The following is a 20665-nucleotide window of genomic DNA, read 5'->3' as shown; positions in this document are numbered from 1 at the left end:
CAATAATCTCATGAGCTGCTTTACATGATTGAGATTCATATGAGTTTTGTATCACTACTATCTATGTGCTACTCTAGCAAAGTTATTAAAGTAGTTCTATTCCTCCTGCACGTGTGTAAAGGTGACAGTGTGTGCACCGTGTTAGTACTTGGTTTATGCTATGATCATGATCTCTTGTAGATTGCGAAGTTAACTATTGCTATGATAATATTGATGTGATCTATTCCTCCTACATACGCATGAAGGTGACAGTGTGCATGCTATGTTAGTACTTGGTTTAGTCTTTTGATCTATCTTACACTAAAGGTTACTAAAATATGAGCATTATTGTGGAGCTTGTTAACTCCGGCATTGAGGGTTCGTGTAATCCTACGCAATGTGCTCATCATCCAACAAGAGTGTAGAGTATGCATTTATCTATTCTGTTATGTGATCAATGTTGAGAGTGTCCACTAGTGAAAGTCTAATCCCTAGGCCTTGTTCCTAAATACTGCTATCGCTGCTTGTTTACTGTTTTACTGCGTTACTACTGCTGCAATACTACCACCATCAACTACACGCGACAAGCTATTTTAAGCACTTTGTTACTCTTGCTCGTATATATTCATACCACCTGTATTTCACTATCTCTTCGCCGAACTAGTGCACCTATTAGGTGTGTTGGGGACACAAGAGACTTCTTGCTTTGTGGTTGCAGGGTTGCATGAGAGGGATATCTTTGACCTCTTCCTCCCTGAGTTCGATAAACCTTGGGTGATCCACTTAAGGGAAAACTTGCTGCTGTTCTATAAACCTCTGCTCTTGGAGGCCCAACACTGTCTACAGGAAAGGAGAGGGAACGTAGACATCACCTACTTAAAGCCTCCGTCGCGAAACCCCCAGTACCGAGAGCCACGATACGGAAAACCTTCCAGAGACGCCGCCAACGCCGATCCCATCTCGGGGGATCCAGGAGATCGCCTCCGGCACCCTGCCGGAGAGTGGAATCATCTCCCGGAGGACTCTACGCCGCCATGGTCGCCTCCGGAGTGATGTGTGAGTAGTCTACCCCTGGACTATGGGTCCATAGCAGTAGCTAGATGGTTGTCTTCTCCCCATTGTGCGTCATTGTCGGATCTTGTGAGCTGCCTAACATGATCAAGATCATCTATCTGTAATTCTATATGTTGCGTTTGTTGGGATCCGATGAATAGAGAATACTTGTTATGTTGATTATCAAAGTTATGTCTATGTGTTGTTTATGATCTTGCATGCTCTCCGTTACTAGTAGATGCTCTGGCCAAGTAGATGCTTGTAACTCCAAGAGGGAGTATTTATGCTCGATAGTGGGTTCATGCCTACATTGACACCTGGGACAGTGACAGAAAGTTCTAAGGTTGTGTTGTGCTGTTGCCACTAGGGATAAAACATTGATGCTATGTCTAAGGATGTAGTTGTTGATTACATTACGCACCATACTTAATGCAATTGTCTGTTGCTTTGCAACTTAATACTGGAGGGGGTTCGGATGATAACCTGAAGGTGGACTTTTTAGGCATAGATGCATGCTGGATGGCGGTCTATGTACTTTGTCGTAATGCCCAATTAAATCTCACTATACTCATCATAATATGTATGTGCATGGTCATGCCCTCTCTATTTGTCAATTGCCCAACTGTAATTTGTTCACCCAACATGCTGTTTATCTTATGGGAGAGACACCTCTAGTGAACTGTGGACCCCGGTCCAATTCTCTATACTGAAATACAATCTCTTGCAATCTTTGTTCTCTTGTTTTCTGCAAACAATCATTTTCCACACAATACGGTTAATCCTTTGTTACAGCAAGCCGGTGAGATTGACAACCTCATTGTTTCGTTGGGGCAAAGTACTTTGGTTGTGTTGTGCAGGTTCCACGTTGGCGCTGGAATCCCTGGTGTTGCGCCGCACAACATCCCGCCGCCATCAACCTTCAACGTGCTTCTTGGCTCCTCCTGGTTCGATAAACCTTGGTTTCTTTCTGAGGGAAAACTTGCTGCTGTGCGCATCATACCTTCCTCTTGGGGTTCCCAACGAACGTGTGAGTTACACACCATCAGCCGGCCACCCCCTCCCAAGGAAAGGTGGGAATCCCACCTTGGGTAGGTTTCATGTCATATGGAAGGTTTTGGTTTGGGGTCTTATTCGAAGACTTGTAGACCAACTCTTGGGTGTTCCACCTATATAATGAGGGACAAGGGGAGGGGGCCGGCCACCCCAACACCACAAGGTGGCCGCACCCTATAGTGGCCGGCGCCCCCCTCTCCCAAACCCTAGCCGCCCCCCTCTCCTCCACCTCTCCCGCACGCTTAGCGAAGCTCCGCCGGAGTTCTCCATCGCCACCACCACCACGCCGTCGTGCTGCCGGATTCAAGGAGGAGTTACTACTTCCGCTGCCCGCTGGAACAGGGAGAAGGACGTCGTCTTCATCAACACCGAACGTGTGACCGAGTACGGAGGTGCTGCCCGATCGTGGCACCGTGATCAAGATCTTCTACGCGCTTTTGCAAGCGGCAAGTGATCGTCTACCGCAGCAACAAGAGCCTCATCTTGTAGGCTTTGGAAATCTTCAAGGGTGAGTCTCGATCATCTCCTCGTTGCTCCCGTCTTCTAGATTGCATCTTGGCTTGGATTGCGTTCTCGCGGTAGGAATTTTTTGTTTTCTATGCAACGAATCCCTACAGTGGTATCAGAGCCGTGTCTATGCATAGATGGTTGCACGAGTAGAACGCAATGGTTTTGTGGGCGTTGATGCTTTTGTTGTCTTTAGTTTGAGTACTTCGCATCTTTGTGGCATAGTGGGATGAAGCGGCTCGGGCTAACTTTACATGACCGCGTTCATGAGATTTGCTCCACGCTCGACATGCAACTTGTATTGCATAAGTGTCTTTGCGGGTGTCTGTCTCTCCTACTATAGTGAAGATTCAATTTACTCTTCTATTGACAACACTAGTATCACCGTTGTGGTTCATGTTCGTAGGTAGATTGGATCTCACTCGAAAACCCTAAACCATATAAAATATGCAAACCAAATTAGAGAACGTCTAACTTGTTTTTGCAGGGTTTGGTGATGTGATATGGCCATAATGTGATGATGACTATGTATGAGATGATCATTATTGTATTGTGGCAACCGGCAGGAGCCTTATGGTTGTCTTTAAATTTCATGTTGAGTAGTATTTCAAAGAAGTTGTAATAGTGGCTACATGGGAGAACAATCATGAAGACGGCGCCATTGACCTTGACGCTACGCCGACGATGATGGAGATCATGCCCGTTGATGATGGAGATCATGTCCGTGCTTTGGAGATGAAGATCAAAGGCGCAAAGACAAAAGGGCCATATCATATCACATATGAACTGCATGTGATATTAATCCTTTTATGCATCTTATTTTGCTGAGATCGCGACGGTAGCATTATAAGATGATCCCTCTCACTAAAATATCAAGATAATAAAGTGTTCATCCTTAGTAGCACCGTTGCCAAGACTTGTCGTTTCGAAGCATCTCGTGATGATCGGGTGTGATAGACTCAACAAGTGCATACAACGGGTGCAAGACAGTTTCGCACATGCGGATACTAAGGTGGCCTTGACGAGCCTAGCATGTACAGACATGGTCTCGGAACACGTGATACCGAAAGGTAGAGAATGAATCATATGATTGATATGATGAACACTTTGAGTGTTCGCCATTGAAGTTACATCTTGTCTCGTGATGATCGGACTTGGTGTGGTGGATTTGGTTCGTGTGATCACTAAGACAATGCGAGGGATATTGTTTTGAGTGGGAGTTCACCTAGTTTTTAATTATGTTGAATTAAAATTTGAACTCAATTTGTCATAAACATTAGTCTAAACTATTGCAAATATATGTTGTAGATATGGCGTCCCCAATCAATTTTAACCAGTTCCTAGAGAAAGAAAAACTTAAGAGCAACGGTAGCAACTTCACCGACTGGTTCCGTCATGTGAGGATCTTCCTCAATGGCTGAAACCTGCAATATGTGCTTGATGCACCGCTAGGTGACCCTCCTGCAGAAACTGAAACCGATGAAGTAAAGAATGTTTACGCTACTCGGAAAACTCGGTACTCTCAAGTTCAGTGTGCCATCCTGTGCAGTCTGGAAGCCGATCTTCAAAAATGTTTTGAGCACCACGATCCACATGAGTTAGTCAATGAGTTGAAAACTATCTTTGAAACTCATGCGGCCGTGGAATGCTATGAAGCATCGAAACACTTCTTCAGTTGCATGATGGAAGAAGGCAGCTCGTTAGTGAGCACATGCTCGCCATGACCGGGCATGCGAAGAAACTCAGTGATTTGGGAATAGTGATTCCTAACCGACTGGGGATTAATCGTGTCCTTCAATCACTACCACCTAGTTACAAGAACTTTGTGATGAATTACAATATGCAGAACATGAACAAAGAGATACCTGAACTCTTCGCCATGCTAAAATCTGCTGAGATTGAAATTAAGAAAGAGCACCAAGTGTTGATGGTCAACAAGACCACCAGTTTCAAGAAACAGGGCAAGTCTAAAGGCAGAAACAAGAAGGGTGGCAAGAAAGCTGCCACGCCTCCTGTGAAACCTAAGACTGGCCCTAAGCCTGATGCTGAGTGCTATTACTGCAAGGAGAAGGGACAATGGAAGCGTAATTGCTCCAAGTATTTGGCGGATCTGAAGAGCGGCCTTGTCAAGAAGAAGAAAGAAGGTATATCTGATATACATGTTATAGGTGTTTATCTTACTGGTTCTCGTACTAGTACCTGGGTATTTGATACTGGTTCGGTTGCTCATATTTGTAACTCGAAACAGGAACTAAAGAATAAACGAAGACTATTGAAGGATGAAGTGACGATGCGCGTTGGAAATGGATCCAAAGTCGATGTGATCGCTGTCGGCACACTTCCTCTACATCTACCTTCGGGATTAGTTTTAAACCTCAATAATTGTTATTTTGTACCCGCGTTGAGCATGAACATTATATCTGGATCTTGTTTAATGCAAGACGGTTATTCATTCAAGTCTGAGAATAATGGTTGTTCTATTTTTATGAATAATATCTTTTATGGTCGAGCACCTGAAAAGAATGGTTTATTTCTGTTAGATCTCGATAGTAGTGATACACATATTCATAACATTGATGCTAAGCGAATTAAATTGAATGATAATTCTACTTATATGTGGCACTGTCGTCTTGGTCATATTGGAGTGAAACGCATGAAGAAACTCCATACCGATGGATTACTTGAATCACTTGACTTTGAGTCACTTGATAGATGCGAAGCATGTCTAATGGGAAAAATGACTAAGACTCCATTCTCTGGTATTATGGAGCGAGCTACAGACTTATTGGAAATCATACATACCGATGTGTGCGGACCAATGAGTGTAGCCTCGCGCGGTGGTTATCGTTATGTTCTAACCTTCACAGATGATTTGAGTAGATATGGGTATATCTATTTAATGAAACATAAATCCGAAACTTTCGAGAAGTTTAAGGAATTCCAAAGTGAAGTAGAAAATCAACGTAACAAGAAGATTAAATTTCTACGATCTGATCGCGGAGGTGAATATCTGAGTTATGAGTTTGGCATGCATTTAAAGAAATGCGGAATACTTTCACAATTGACACCGCCGGGAACACCACAACGAAACGGTGTGTCCGAACGTCGTAATCGAACTCTCTTAGATATGGTTCGTTCTATGATGTCTCTTACTGATTTGCCGTTATCATTTTGGAGTTATGCATTAGAGACAGTCGCATTCACTTTAAATAGAGCACCATCAAAATCCGTTGAAACGACACCGTATGAATTATGGTTTAATAAGAAACCTAAGATGTCGTTCCTTAAAGTTTGGGGTTGCGAAGCCTATGTAAAAAAGTTACAACCGGACAAGCTAGAACCCAAAGCGGAGAAATGCGTCTTCATAGGATACCCTAAGGAAACTATAGGGTACACTTTCTATCACAGATCCGAAGGCAAGATCTTTGTTGCTAAGAACGGAGCATTTCTTGAGAAAGAATTTCTCACTAAAGAAGTGACTGGAAGAAAAGTAGAACTCGATGAGATTGAAGAATCTTTGCTCGTTGATCAGAGTAGCGCGATCTTAGGAAGATGTTCCTGTGCCGCCTACACCGGCAACAGAGGAAGCTAATGATAATGATCATGAAACTTCAAACGAGATAGCTACTGAACCTCGCAGATCGACAAGGGAACGTGCCACTCCAGACTGGTATGATCCTTGTCTAAATGTCATGATTGTGGATAACAATGATGAAGACCCTGCGACGTATGAAGAAGCGATGATGAGCCCAGATTCCAACAAATGGCAAGAAGCCATGAAATCCGAAATGGGATCCATGTATGATAACAAAGTGTGGACTTTGGTAGACTTACCTGATAGCCGCAAGGCTGTCGAGAATAAATGGATCTTCAAGAGAAAAACAGATGCGATGGTAATATTCTTGTCTATAAAGCTCGACTTGTCGCAAAGGGTTTAGAGCAAATTCAAGGTGTTGACTACGATGAGACTTTCTCACCTGTAGCGAAGCTAAAATCTGTGAGGATTTTGTTAGCAATAGCTGCATTTTTCGACTATGAGATTTGGCAGATGGATGTCAAAACGGCGTTCCTTAATGGAGACATTGAGGAAGAGTTGTATATGGTACAACCCAAAGGTTTTTTCGATCCTAAAAATACTGACAAAGTATGCAAACTTCAGCGTTCAATTTATGGACTGAAGCAAGCATCAAGAAGTTGGAACCGACGCTTTGATAAGGTGATCAAAGACTTCGGGTTTATACAGTGTCATGGAGAGGCCTGTATTTACAAGAAAGTGAGTGGGAGCTCTGTAGCGTTCCTGATATTATATGTAGATGACATATTATTGATTGGGAATGATATAGAACTATTAAGCAGTGTAAAAGGTTATTTGAATAATAGTTTTTCAATGAAAGACCTTGGTGAAGCATCGTATATATTAGGCATCAAGATTTATAGAGATAGATCAAGACGTCTAATAGGGCTATCACAGAGTACATACCTAGACAAGATTCTAAAGAAGTTTAGAATGGACGAAAGTAAGAAAGGATTCTTACCTATGTTACCAGGCAAGGTCTTGAGTAAGACTCAAGGTCCAGCTACGGCAGAAGAAAGAGAAAGGATGAGTCAGATCCCCTATGCCTCGGCAGTAGGCTCAATCATGTATGCCATGCTATGTACTAGACCGGATATAGCACATGCTGTTAGTTTGACTAGCAGATATCAAAGTGATCCAGGAATGGAACACTGGACAGCGGTCAAGAATATCCTGAAGTACTTGAAAAGAACTAAGGATATGTTTCTTTGTTATGGAGGTGACCAAGAGCTCGTTGTAACAAGTTACACCGATGCAAGTTGGAACACTGATCCTGATGACTCTAAGTCACGATGCAGGTACGTGTTTATATTGAATGGTGCTGCGATGGTGGGCAAGCTCGAAGCAGTGCACGGTGGCGAAGTCATCAACAGAATCGGAGTACATAGCGGCTTCAGAGGCTTCATTAGAAGCGGTATGGATGAAGAGGTTCATTGTAGAGCTCGGTGTGGTTCCTAGTGCATTGGACCCACTACTCATCTACTGTGACAACATGGGTGCCATCGCCAATGCACAAGAACCAAGGTCACACAAGAGGCTGAAGCATATCAAGCTGCGTTATCATTCGATTCGCGAGTACATCGAAGATGGAGAAGTAAAGATTTGCAAAGTACACACTGATCTGAATGTAGCAGATCCGTTGACTAAAGCTCTCCCTAGGGCAAAGCATGGCCAACACCAGAATGCCATGGGTGTTAGGTACCTTACAATGTAATCTAGATTATTGACTCTAGTGCAAGTGGGAGACTGTTGGAGATATGCCCAAGAGGCAATAATAAAAGTGGTTATTATATATCTTTATGTTTATGATAAATGTTTATATACCATGCTATAATTGTATTAACCGAAACATTGATACATGTGTGTTATGTAAACAACAATGAGTCCCTAGTAAGCCTCTTAACTAGCTTGTTGATTAATAGATGATTAGTTTCATAATCATGAACATTGGATGTTATTAATAACAAGGTTATATCATTATATGAATGATGTAATGGATACACCCAATTAAGCGTAGCATAAGATCACGTCATTAAGTTATTTGCTATAAGCTTTCGATACATAGTTACCTAGTCCTTATGACCATGAGATCATGTAAATCACTTATGCTGGAAAGGTACTTTGGTTACATCAAATGCCACTGCGTAAATGGGTGGTTATAAAGGTGGGGTTAAGTATCCGGAAAGTATGAGTTGAGGCATATGGATCAACAGTGGGATTTGTCCATCCCGATGACGGATAGATATACTCTAGGCCCTCTCGGTGGAATGTCGTCTAATGTCTTGCAAGCATATGAATAAGTTCATAAGAGACCACATACCACGGTACGAGTAAAGAGTACTTGTCAGGAGACGAGGTTGAACAAGGTATAGAGTGATACCGATGATCAAACCTCGGACAAGTAAAATATCGCGTGACAAAGGGAATTGGTATCGTATGTGAATGGTTCATTCGATCACTAAGTCATCGTTGAATATGTGGGAGCCATTATGGATCTCCAGATCCCGCTATTGGTTATTGGTCGGAGAGAGATCTCAACCATGTCTACATAGTTCGCGAACCGTAGGGTGACACACTTAAGGTTTGATGTTGTAATAGTAGAACTTGAATATGGAATGGAGTTCGAAGTATTGTTCGAAGTCTCGGATGGGATCCCGGACATCACGAGGAGTTCCGGAATGGTCCGGAGAATAAGATTCATATATAGGAAGTCATTTTATATGTTTGAAAATGATCCGGTGCATTTATGGAAGGTTCTAGAAGGTTCTAGAAAAGTCCAGAAGAAATCACTTTGGAAGGCGGAGTCCCGAAGGGACTCCACCACCCATGGCCAGCCAACCCTAGAGGGTGGAGTCCAAGGTGGACTCCACCAAAGGTGGCCGGCCACCCCCTCCCAAGGAAAGGTGGGAATCCCACCTCAAGTGGGAATCCCACCTTGGGTAGGTTTCATGTCATATGGAAGGTTTTGGTTTGGGGTCTTATTCGAAGACTTGTAGACCAACTCTTGGGTGTTCCACCTATATAATGAGGGACAAGGGGAGGGGCCGGCCACCCCAACACCACAAGGTGGCCGCACCCTATAGTGGCCGGAGCCCCCCTCTCCTCCACCTCTCCCGCACGCTTAGCGAAGCTCCGCCGGAGTTCTCCATCGCCACCGCCACCACGCCGTCGTGCTGCCGGATTCAAGGAGGAGCTACTACTTCCGCTGCCCGCTGGAACGGGGAGAAGGACGTCGTCTTCATCAACACCGAACGTGTGACCGAGTACGGAGGTGCTGCCCGATCGTGGCACCGTGATCAAGATCTTCTACGCGCTTTTGCAAGCGGCAAGTGATCGTCTACCGCAACAACAAGAGCCTCATCTTGTAGGCTTTGGAAATCTTCAAGGGTGAGTCTCGATCATCTCCTCGTTGCTCCCGTCTTCTAGATTGCATCTTGGCTTGGATTGCGTTCTCGCGGTAGGAAATTTTTTGTTTTCTATGCAACGAATCCCTACAGGTAGATGGCAAGGGTGTGGGACGTGCACGAAAAATTAACCTTTCCACGTGCTTTTGTATGTGTGTGTTTTATATAAAGAGGTGTGATGTATGTATACATGTGCGGTGTTGTAGAGTGTAGCAACAGTTACGCTTAGTGACAACAAAGCAAAACCAACACCCTTTTGTATACGCGCATCTAGGGATAAATGAGAACATGTACTTGTGGCCAAGTGACAATATTGGCATGCATGATACCACCCTAATTTGTTTTTTGGTTAATTAGACCGCTGCTAGCCTCTCCTGGATCCGCCATTCACCGGCATGACTCTGTCATATTCTTCTTCGATACATGTCTCTCTAAGCCTCGCCTCGTCGCACCCGTGCTCACCCCCAGAGCTAACCCTAGCTCCTGGTTTGGTTCAGCTATTAGAGTGGTTAGCTGGTTGTTGCCCCCTTATTGCTCTGTCTTTTTCGCCCACGCCGCATATCACGAACTCAACCTCCTCCATGAGTTTCTACAGCTTTACTCGATGCTGGCAGGATGATAGAAGTGGCCGCAACCATGGCACCCCTTCTGGCTCGGCCTACTCCAGATGCTGGTGATGGCGTGACACTGCTAGCATGGTATTGCTGGTGTGGTGGTGGCACTTTGGTCGTGTTATGGTGCATTAATGGGGATGTGGTGGTATTAGGGTACCGTGGTGCTATTGTTGTGCCACGTTCTTAACTGTCGACCTCGACGCCAGTGGGATGGTGCTGCAGAAGCAACTCTGCGCCGCGCCGCCGCCTTCTTTGTCTACCACCAATACGTATTGCACTCTGAGCTAGTTCCTTCTCTATCTATGGGCTTGAAGTGGTAATCATTGGCTGGTAAATCTGCTAAATCTGCTGCTTATGATCAGTGTTCTTTGATGTGTGGATTGAGCTGGTAAATCTCTGATCCAACTGCTGTCATATGCATAATATGGGAAATGTTGTAGCAATAGCACTAGCGATCTTTGCTTGGCAATTGCATTGATTCCTCTGTTCGGATGATTAATCATCCCTAACATATGTGGCCTGTTGTGTTGTTATCACTAATGAAACTACATATACACTAAATTGTTAAATGAAGAAGTTCAGTTCTACTACTGTTTAATTCTTATTAAGCTCAAATATTCTAGAAGCAAACATTTTTTTCCTAGAGATAAAGATCGGTGAGATTTAAGCGTGTGACCATGCAGGTCCGGTAACGTATAAATACGACTTTGTAACTCTTCCATACCAAGAACCAACAGTGGGACCTTGGACACTCATGATGGATCTTACAAGCACATGAATAATTTTGAGACAATCTTGTGTTATTAAATATTGCATTCCAAATTTCCCATATAATGAAAAGCTGATGTTAGACTTTAGTAACCCCGTGATACAACTCTGCATCACTCTTCATTAACCCTGTGATGACTATCACAATGTGTAAGTGACACCGTGATACCAAGAGAGCCCAGAGCATATCTCTCCATAGTTGGAGGAGCAATATTTCAGTCTTGTACTATACTCATCGCATACACACTTTCTGATGCACCTAAAGTTCACCTTTATAATCACCCTCTTCAGGAAGACGTTTGATTAATTCTAAGTACATCTTCGGATGTGTATGTACTAGATATGCTCATGATCTAAGGACTTGTATGTACGATCAACATATAAAGATAATACCAACAACCAATGACTACATGTCTCATGGTATATCAAACATGAAGGGATCCATTCAATGTGCTCGTTCTTCTAACAACGCATTCTCATTGTTGATGGCATCATATGCTCATGACCAGCTGTGGATTTTAAAAAAGCAGCTGTGAACCGTGAACTGTGAAAAAACTGCTGTGAGCTGAGAACTGTGGATTTTCTGGAAGTTGTTTGGTTATACTATCAGCTATGAACTCTGTGAGTTTGGTTGAAAATGTCTATAATACACCTCTCAGAGACTGTTTATATGCTAATTGATCCAAAAACTTTGATGCGTGCACTAATTAATTTGTAATCGCCATTTCGACTGAATATTTTTACATTTTTAATAATATTCCATACTTTTTTTAAAAAATGTGGCATAAAACAATTTTGGATGCGCTGGAGATAGACATGATAATATAGAAGTTGATACTTCTTCCATTTTGCCGAGCGGATGTGCATCTGATTTTGGTCTAGAAATGCTTTATACGGAGGAGTAGTTTACGCTGATGACTAGTTCACGTATTGGTTTAATACGTAGATATGATTAGTCTCTTATTCAATTGTATTGACAATCGGAACGCAGTCATATCCATGTTTTGAGGTAACAATTTTTAACAATACAGACGGAGAGGGAATCGTAGGACGTTGTTTCCATGTGCGAGAGAGGAATAGACCATGGTGAGGGAAGGGAGCACATAGCTTCTGCATCAGACCGAGATTGGGATGTAGGTCAGGGGCGGAAGAACAAGCGGGGTAGGGGCGGCCAAACGGGAGAGTCGGTGCGGAAGAACAAGCAGAGAAGGGGCGGCCAAAGGAGCGGCTCGCCGCCGGCCAGCCGGCCAAGGGGCGGCGCAGGATGGCAGGAGCGACGGAACATCTGGCTTTTTTCCATCTCCCCGACGCGCACAGGGTCTTGGCTTCGATGTGATTCGGGAAAGAAACAGTGAAACGGTACGACTTATGGAGTGGCAGTGGGTAATTTTCTTCAAATAACAGAAGTCACCGCGGCGGAAGCTGGTATCACCAGGCTGCGGCTCGCTGTGTGATTTACACATGGGAGAATCTGCTGCGTTTAGAGAATCTGGAGCCTAAAAAATTCGTTTGGTTGAGATTTCACGGTGGTAACGCAGAAGCTGGTTCTAAAATCCCAACCAAACGCACCCTTAGTCATCTTTCAACACATAAGCTAGTTCTAGAGGCGGGACTAGAATATATAAATTTATTTATTTCTCTAAACGTGCATATGAGTTTTCCCTCTAAATCTCATATTCAAGCCAGATAGCAATTATAGCATAAAGTAATCGATCATATGCTTGGAGCTAAATAATAACATTTAGTATTGCCTCTAAAGATTACAAAAAAGGTAGGGTCCTTTATATAGGCTTGGCATGAAAAAGTAAGTGGGCAAGGGATACATGGGCTTTGGACCGAAAATCTTCACCTAGTTGGCGAATCTAGATAGAGGAGAAAAACTTTCAGATTGGCGTGGTACTAGGGACTGCCGGACATGCATCTTCAGACAATCATGGCCAGTAGTACCGGTCACTCGGAGACTATTGTTGGGCCTGGAAATTTTAGCTCATCTTCTCCTTTGTTCCTTTCTAGGTCTGTACGCCTTGTTTCCATGGATGGAGTTCTTAGGGATTATACCTGATGAGGCAGAGTATCAGCATGAAGTAGTATATCATCCAAACGGATGAACGCTGGTAACCAGAGGGGTAGGTGCGCACCCCTTCGTCATATGACACCTGTCCATTTTGGTCAAACCTCATTTCCCCCATCCCACCTATTTACTGTAACAGGTTTAGCTGTTAATTAGTGATTAAACCGGATAGGGCTAACCCCCGAACGACCAGACCTCGTCTCCTACCTCTTCTTCCGACCACCAGTTTGGGCGCCTTGCGTCGTCACAGCCTCGTCAGCGACGGCTCACGGGCGTGGTGGCTACGGCTGGTAGGCGGGGGCACGGTGGCCTCCGACCCTCACCTCCCGCCCTTGATCTCCCGAGGGGCACGGCGGGCGCTCGACGGCATAGGAGCAGGGACGGCGCGTGGCGGCGCTAGACGGCGTAGGAGCAGGGACGGCGCGTGGCGGCGCTCGACGGCATAGGAGCAGGGACGGCGGCTCGCTAGTGGTGGGACGAGGGGTTGGGGAATCATGGAGGGGCGGACGGAGGTAGGTAGCTACAGCGACTTCACGCGCAGGGGTCCTCGACTTGGACGGCGTTGGTGGCCCCTGTCGAAGAGCTCGTCGGCGTCGGCCGAGCTAGGGTTCGGGCGGAGGAGCGGCGGGAGGAGGTGGAGCGCGCGGCAGAGGAACGGGAGGAACCGCTTCGCGAGAGGGCGTAGGGCGGCCGCGTCGGGAGGCGGCGGCGGCTGCTGCTTGGGCTGCTTCGTCGTCCTCTTCGGCGGCGGGTTGGTGGGGTTAGGGTTCGCGCCGTGCAGATGGGGGGAGAAGGGCTGGAGGTAGGCGGAGAAGCGGGAGCGGAGCCCGGCACGGGAGCTCGGGGAGGAGAGGGCGGCGGCCTCCATCGCCATGTGCGGGTGGGGATTTTTATTTCCAGGATTTGTGATGGGGATTAGCTGGGGATTAGAACATTAGCTACTTGGGTTTATTGTGGACAGCGTGGGACACGGTCAAAGCACATACCAATTTAGTCCGAATCTCCGCGCAGATCAAACGATGATGGACGCATGCGTAGCTACCCATGTGTGTACCGAATTCACTCTCATCATCCAAATGACTATCCAAATTACAAAATATTTGTAAATCCCATGTATTTGGAAGTGTGGTGAATGTTTATTTTACCTCAAGGCCTCCAAGTCCCCTAAATGGACCCATGAACAGAACACATTCGCCCACGCCCCGCCCGGTCTTTCCACAAGTGGATTTGTATCCAGTTAATTTTGGACTGGGCTTCTGAACTTTTTCATTTGCTCTTTGAAATAAGGCTGGCCTACTTCCGCCCTTCAAACTTTGTAGATCTAAGCCCTTTTGGCTTCCTTTTTTTTCTTCTGAAGTTTCACCGTCAGGCTTTTATTCAAATAACGATAAAATGTCTGATTGAACAGGCTCAATCAGAAAGTTAGGGATAAGATCAAAGGTGATATCTAAACGAACAATTGAGAGGGCCTCGCGAGCACAAGCATGTGCCGCTTTATTAGCCTCCCTTCTAGTAAAACAGAACCTAAACCCCTGAAAGTCGGAAACAATAGCTTTCATCTCCCGTATAATCTGCCTGGAGGCAGATCGCGGCGAACTTCCTTCATTCCATGACTTTGGTGTTGTGACTGTGATGAGCCAAACTGCGGAAGTCAGATAAAAACTCGCATGGAAATCAGTAATGCTGATGTTCAAAACAAATCAATATAGGAGTACAGACGAAGTTGCTAGCTCCGTTTCATCCAAATTCAGAAGCCAAGACCAAACTTCGCTACAGTCACCTGTGAAGATGTTGCCTGCCAAAACCCACCGGCGAGCAGCGACGAGCAACACGGAGAGCCGGGAGGCTCCCAGGACTGCTGGTGGGCCCTGGTCCCTCGGGCAACGGCCCGCAATACTCTGGCACACGTCCTGACGGTCGCAAGGGCGTGCCACCTGATCTATACCTGGTCAGGAAGGTGTTGGATTGCTTCGATTAGCTTCCTGCATGGTAGACACGTAAACATTAAATACGAGCCCGATCGGCTCTCAGGTTGCCCTGTGAATCGGCTCAAAGAGCCGATTGCCCCATGGTTCACGTTGGATTTACGATGACATGGGGATCCTGCTTGATCAATACAAAGTTAAATCAATCTACGACAGTTTAGGGTTTTCACCGCATAACCGGAACATCCTACACGTAGTTGAGCCTAGCAGATACGAAAGATGATGGAAAACCAGTCCTAAAAGAGGCCTAAAAACCAACATGAAGTCAATTCCCGGAACAATCCCTTCTAGGACTAGCAAACCACGCCTCACGCACTACCGGATCGTTCAACCCGTTTGCAAGGCCTAACCATGCGGATATCAAACTAATCCTTGGGGAACAAGGAACAACTATAACAGATCGGATCTACTAAATAAAGAACAAGCAAGATGCTGTCCTTACACCTAAGATAGAGGTAAAGGCAGCTAGATATCGAGGGGTAGCATAGCTAAGCAAACATATTCAGAAAAGCATCGATGCAAGCCCCAAAACATCCACGATAAGGGTGTTACTCGCCATCAACAAGGCTTCAGTACGAGCAACACCAGATAACGAATAAACCGATACTACCTAGATCGCAAGATGCGATCTAGGCAGCATGATGCTTACCCGGAAGAAACCGTCGAAACAAGGGGTGGCGATGCGCCTAGATTGTGTTTGTTGTGAACGTGGTCGTCCTCCTTTCTCAATAACCCTAGGTACATATTTATAGTCCGGGGACTTTCTATCTTTGGAATAAACCTAGTCGTATACGACCAAACTCTATCTCTTAATTCTAAACTAAGATGCGATCTACCATAATGTACAGATACACAGGCAATCTAGCCCAAATTCTCGCACAAGGCCGATTCAGAGACACTTCATGTAAATATCCTCCAAGCCCATCTCAATTACGGCCCGTCTTCTGATTTGGCCAAAATCTGGTGATAACACATGCCCCCTGGTTTTGGCAATAATAATTCCAAAACCACTCTATTTTTTCCTTCATCGGGTCATGCGTTGCAGAGCAGAACCGCTACAGTGCCCTTTCGTCATGATGCCCTGCCTTCTCAACTTCTCCGCACTGCACGATCTGACAGTTTTGGCACCGCATCCTCGAAACTGCCACAGCATTGAATTATCTTCCACTATATTCCCTTTTATTTAAACTCATCTGCGCAGTTCGCCTCTTCATCCCCCTTTTCCGCATTAGCCATCGGCAAAAAACCCTCCCCTGCACCATGGATTCCTCCTCCTCCTCTGCCTCCTCGGGCCTATCCTTCCAATCCTCCTCCTCCAGCGAGCCGGAGCCGGAATTCGACCTGATGGCAGCGTACGAGGCCCTCGCCCCAGAATGGTGGGACGAGAGGGATTGGATCTTCACCGACGGGTCAGAGGACGACGCCTCCCTGACCGACGGGGAGGATAACCTCCAGTTCCTTGTGGATGGGGGGTTGGAGGAGGAGAGCGACGATGACCTCTTCTCCTGGGACGGCTTCTCCTCTTCCGACGAGGAGGAAGAACCGGAGGATGACTCCTCCTCCGACGAGCACCCGCCGATGAAGCGCTTCCGTGCCGGGTCGGACGACGACGACGACGATGATGAAGATGAAGACGAAGTCCCTGGCAAGGGCTTCAGCAGCAGCGACGAGGACATTGCCGGCAGCAGCGCCGACAGCGGCGCAGACGGCGACGACGAGGGCAGCGACGGCCCGTAGATTAGGGAATAGTAGGGGTAATAGTAGTGCATTAGGCAGTGGATCATCCTTTTGAGAGCAATCGGCTCTTACTTGTAAAAAATCCTTCTATATTAATGAAGAAAATGTTTCTATGTCGATTTTGCTTTCATATCAATTTTGCCGATTGTCAAAACAAGTCAACGCGCAAAGAGCCGATGGCAGCGCATCGGCCTTTACCATAAAACGCGAGTAAGGCCAAATCAGTTGCCTATTTCAAACGGTAACCTGCAACCCTTGTCTGAAAGAGTAAACTCAGATCCCCAAATCGCCGTTCGAACAGATCCAACTTACAGCCACGCGAATCTCAGATCTCAATCACGCAGATTCAACTCCGCAGCGAATCCAATGGCGGAATCATCCAACGCCAACCCTACGGTCTCTGGCCTGAAGGTAATCCTCAACCGCTCCTCTCTATCCGAGCATAGTGTTAGAATTAACAGCAAACATCTGAATTAATGTCTCATCCCGTCATTAATTTTTTAGGTATCAGACATTCTGCTGCCGCATCCTTCTCTTCCAAATTCTCTCTGTCTTGGCCCTCGTTCTACCGAGAGTCCTGCCCATTTGATTTCATGCGAGGCCAATAGAATTCCCTTCGTGAACCAGAATTTAGATCTAACTTCTTGGGCCGACTGCTTACGAGCCTGGCCTAATCCTCCTGAAGATTGGGTTTCATGGTACAATAGAATATCCAAAACTCACCAAGCCACCTGGGAAACCACAGGAATAGCCGATGCTTTAGCTTTATCACTGTCTCCGCTTGAAAAACATGAAAACCTTCTGAAAACCATCCGCTACTTTTGGTCTGATGCTTTGAATTGCTTCATGTTTGGCCATGGCCCCATGACACCAACCCTACTAGACGTGGCCATGATCACTGGTCTAGACATTGCATCCCCAAGCCCCTCTGCTTTTATGCTGCCAAAGGTCCCTTTCACACTCTCTTCCAAAACAGAGTGCACAAACTGGGGTGCTTATCTCCGACGCCACATGAAAAACAAAGGCCCTGTAACAGAGAAAGAACACACGGCTTTTCTGAATTTCTAGTTGGAACACTTCATATTCTGTGGCCCTTCACTTGCTCCAACCAAGAATTACCTTTCCTTGGCCTATGAACTTGCCAGAGGCACCCAGCTCGTCATTGGCAAACTGTTCCTTGGAGAGGTCTATAGATATCTCCAACTAATGTCTGTCAAACTGTTTTCCCAAAAGACAGTCAAAACAGGAGGTCCCTGATGGTTTATTCAACTATGGGCTCAGCTGTACTTCCAGAACCATGTCCCAAACTTTCCACCTTTGGCCACTTGCACCTTTCCAGATACTAACGGGAAGCCAATCCGGTGCACTAGCTACGGCCAAGCTCTATATAGCCTTCCAGGTAGCAAACTGACCCTCAAGGAAGCATTGGAGTGGTTCAGAATTTTCTACCAAGGCCTGGACAATCCTCTCTTCTTTCCTTATACGGAGTGTGAAAATTTTGAAAATCCAGTTTCCTTCAGGCTAGACAGCTTTGCTGATGACGCCAGCATCCGGCAATTGTATTACATCATGATCCGTCCCTGCTTCCTTCCAGTTGGCATGAGCACCTCAAACAGGATCATCAAACCTGGTTATGAGTCTTATCAGCCGGTCGTAGCAGCCCGGCAGCTTGGTCTTGGGCAGGTATCTCCCCATTTCTTCCTCCATTACTTAACAGAGAGTAGAGCTGAGCTGCCCGATGTCCTCACCGGTCAGAGGTGTTACTCTTTCTTTGATGCTCTAGCCATCCCAATTCCTCACAACCTCTCTTTTACCTCATCAACCGATGGTTTTGAGACCTAGTGGTCAATGTGGAAGACTCATGCCTTCAGAAGAGCTTTGGGACCATTGCTGAAACAACTTGATGCTGAATATGATATCCCCGCAGAACAGGTACCACTACTCATGAATTATCTTGAAGTGGCTTACAATGATTTCCTTCCTTTTATAACCCTGCTCTGTCTTCTTGCAGCAACAAGACGGTCCAGAACCTGTACATGATGACGGCTCCCCCTTCAGATTCCTCCCACCAGCCCCGGTGGTCCTCTTCTGCAAAAACTCACCACCCTTGAAAAAGGTTGTGATGCAGAGCCAGCCGATTTCACCAAAATCGGCTTCCAAGAGCAGAGTATCTTCTAGGCCAGCTGCCCCCCCGAGCCTCAGCTAAGGCGCGAACAGCAGTGAGGAAAGTAGCTGCCAGGAAGACCTTGAAGCGCCAAAACCCTACTCCAGCCCAAGAAAGTTTGCACGTAAGCTGATCCATGTCTTGGCTGATTTCATCTATCCTTCTAGGCTTCCGCAACATGCTTGTATTTCTTTTACAGACCTCTACTGAAGAAAACTCCAGCGAGGAGACACAGTCCAGTCGAAGGGACTCGAGCTCGGGCAACTCTGGGAAAACCACCACGCAGAGTCAGCCAGACTTGCCACCGTCGGCTTCCAAGAAAAGGTCAGCTCCTGAACCTGCTGCTTCCCAAGCTCCAATCAAAGCAGGTGATGTCTACGGGTGCTTCTATTCTTGTAGACAGTGTTGGGCCTCCAAGAGCAGAGGTTTGTAGAACAGCAGCAAGTTTCCCTTAAGTGGATCACCCAAGGTTTATCGAACTCAGGGAGGAAGAGGTCAAAGATATCCCTCTCAAGCAACCCTACAACCACAAAGCAAGAAGTCTCTTGTGTCCCCAACACACCTAATAGGTGCACTAGTTCGGCGAAGAGATAGTGAAATACAAGTGGTATGAATGAATATGAGCAGTAGTACGGCGCCAGAAAAGTGCTATTTGGCGTGCAGTTGATGGTAGTAATATTGCAGGAAGTAAAGATGCAGTAAAACAGTAAACAAGCAGCGATAGCAGTATTTAGGAACAAGGCCTAGGGATCATACTTTCACTAGTGGACACTCTCAACATTGATCACATAACAGAATAAATAAATAGATGCTAGACTCTAGACCCTCTTGTTGGATGATGAACACCACTAACTGTGTAGGATTACACGAACCCTCAATGCCGAAGTTAACAAGCTCCACAATATTCAATGTTCATATTTAAATAACCTTAGAGTGCATGACAGATCAACATAACCAAACCAAGTACTAACATAGCATGCACACTGTCACCTTCACACTACGAAAGGAGGAATAGATCACATCAATACTATCATAGCAATAGTTAACTTCATAATCTACAAGAGATCACAATCATAGCCTACGCCAAGTACTACACGATGCACACACTGTCACCATTACACCGTGCAGGAGGAATAAACTACTTTAATAACATCACTAGAGTAGCACACAGATAAATTGTGATACAAAACACATTGCAATCATAAAGGGATATAAATAAGCACTTCACTATGCCATTCATAACAGTGAATAAGTATTCTGTGAACTATAGCCTAAGAGACCCACACGGTGCACACACTGTCACCTTTACACATGTGGGACAAGGAGTCTCCGGAGATCACATAAGTAAAACCCACTTGACTAGCATAATGACATCTAGATTACAAGCATCATCATATGAATCTCAATCATGTAAGGCAGCTCATGAGATTATTGTATTGAAGTACATAGGAGAGAGATTAACCACATAGCTACCGGTACAGCCCTTAGCCTCGATGGAGAACTACTCCCTCCTCATGGGAGACAGCAGCGTTGATGAAGATGGCGGTGGTGTCGATGGAGAAGCCTTCCGGGGGCACTTCCCCGTCCCGGCGGCGTGCCGGAACAGAGACTCCTGTCCCCCAGATCTTGGCTTCGCGATGGCGCCGGCTCTGGAAGGTTTCCCGTACCGTGGCTTTTCCGTCTCGAGGTTTTAGGTCAGGGACCTTTATATAGGCGAAGAGGCGGAGTCGGAAGGTCGACGAGGCGGTGACACAAC

The sequence above is a fragment of the Lolium perenne genome, chromosome 2 (genome assembly GCF_019359855.2).
Source record: "Lolium perenne isolate Kyuss_39 chromosome 2, Kyuss_2.0, whole genome shotgun sequence".
Taxonomy (NCBI): Eukaryota; Viridiplantae; Streptophyta; class Magnoliopsida; order Poales; family Poaceae; genus Lolium; species Lolium perenne.
This window is presented reverse-complemented; position numbering follows the sequence as displayed.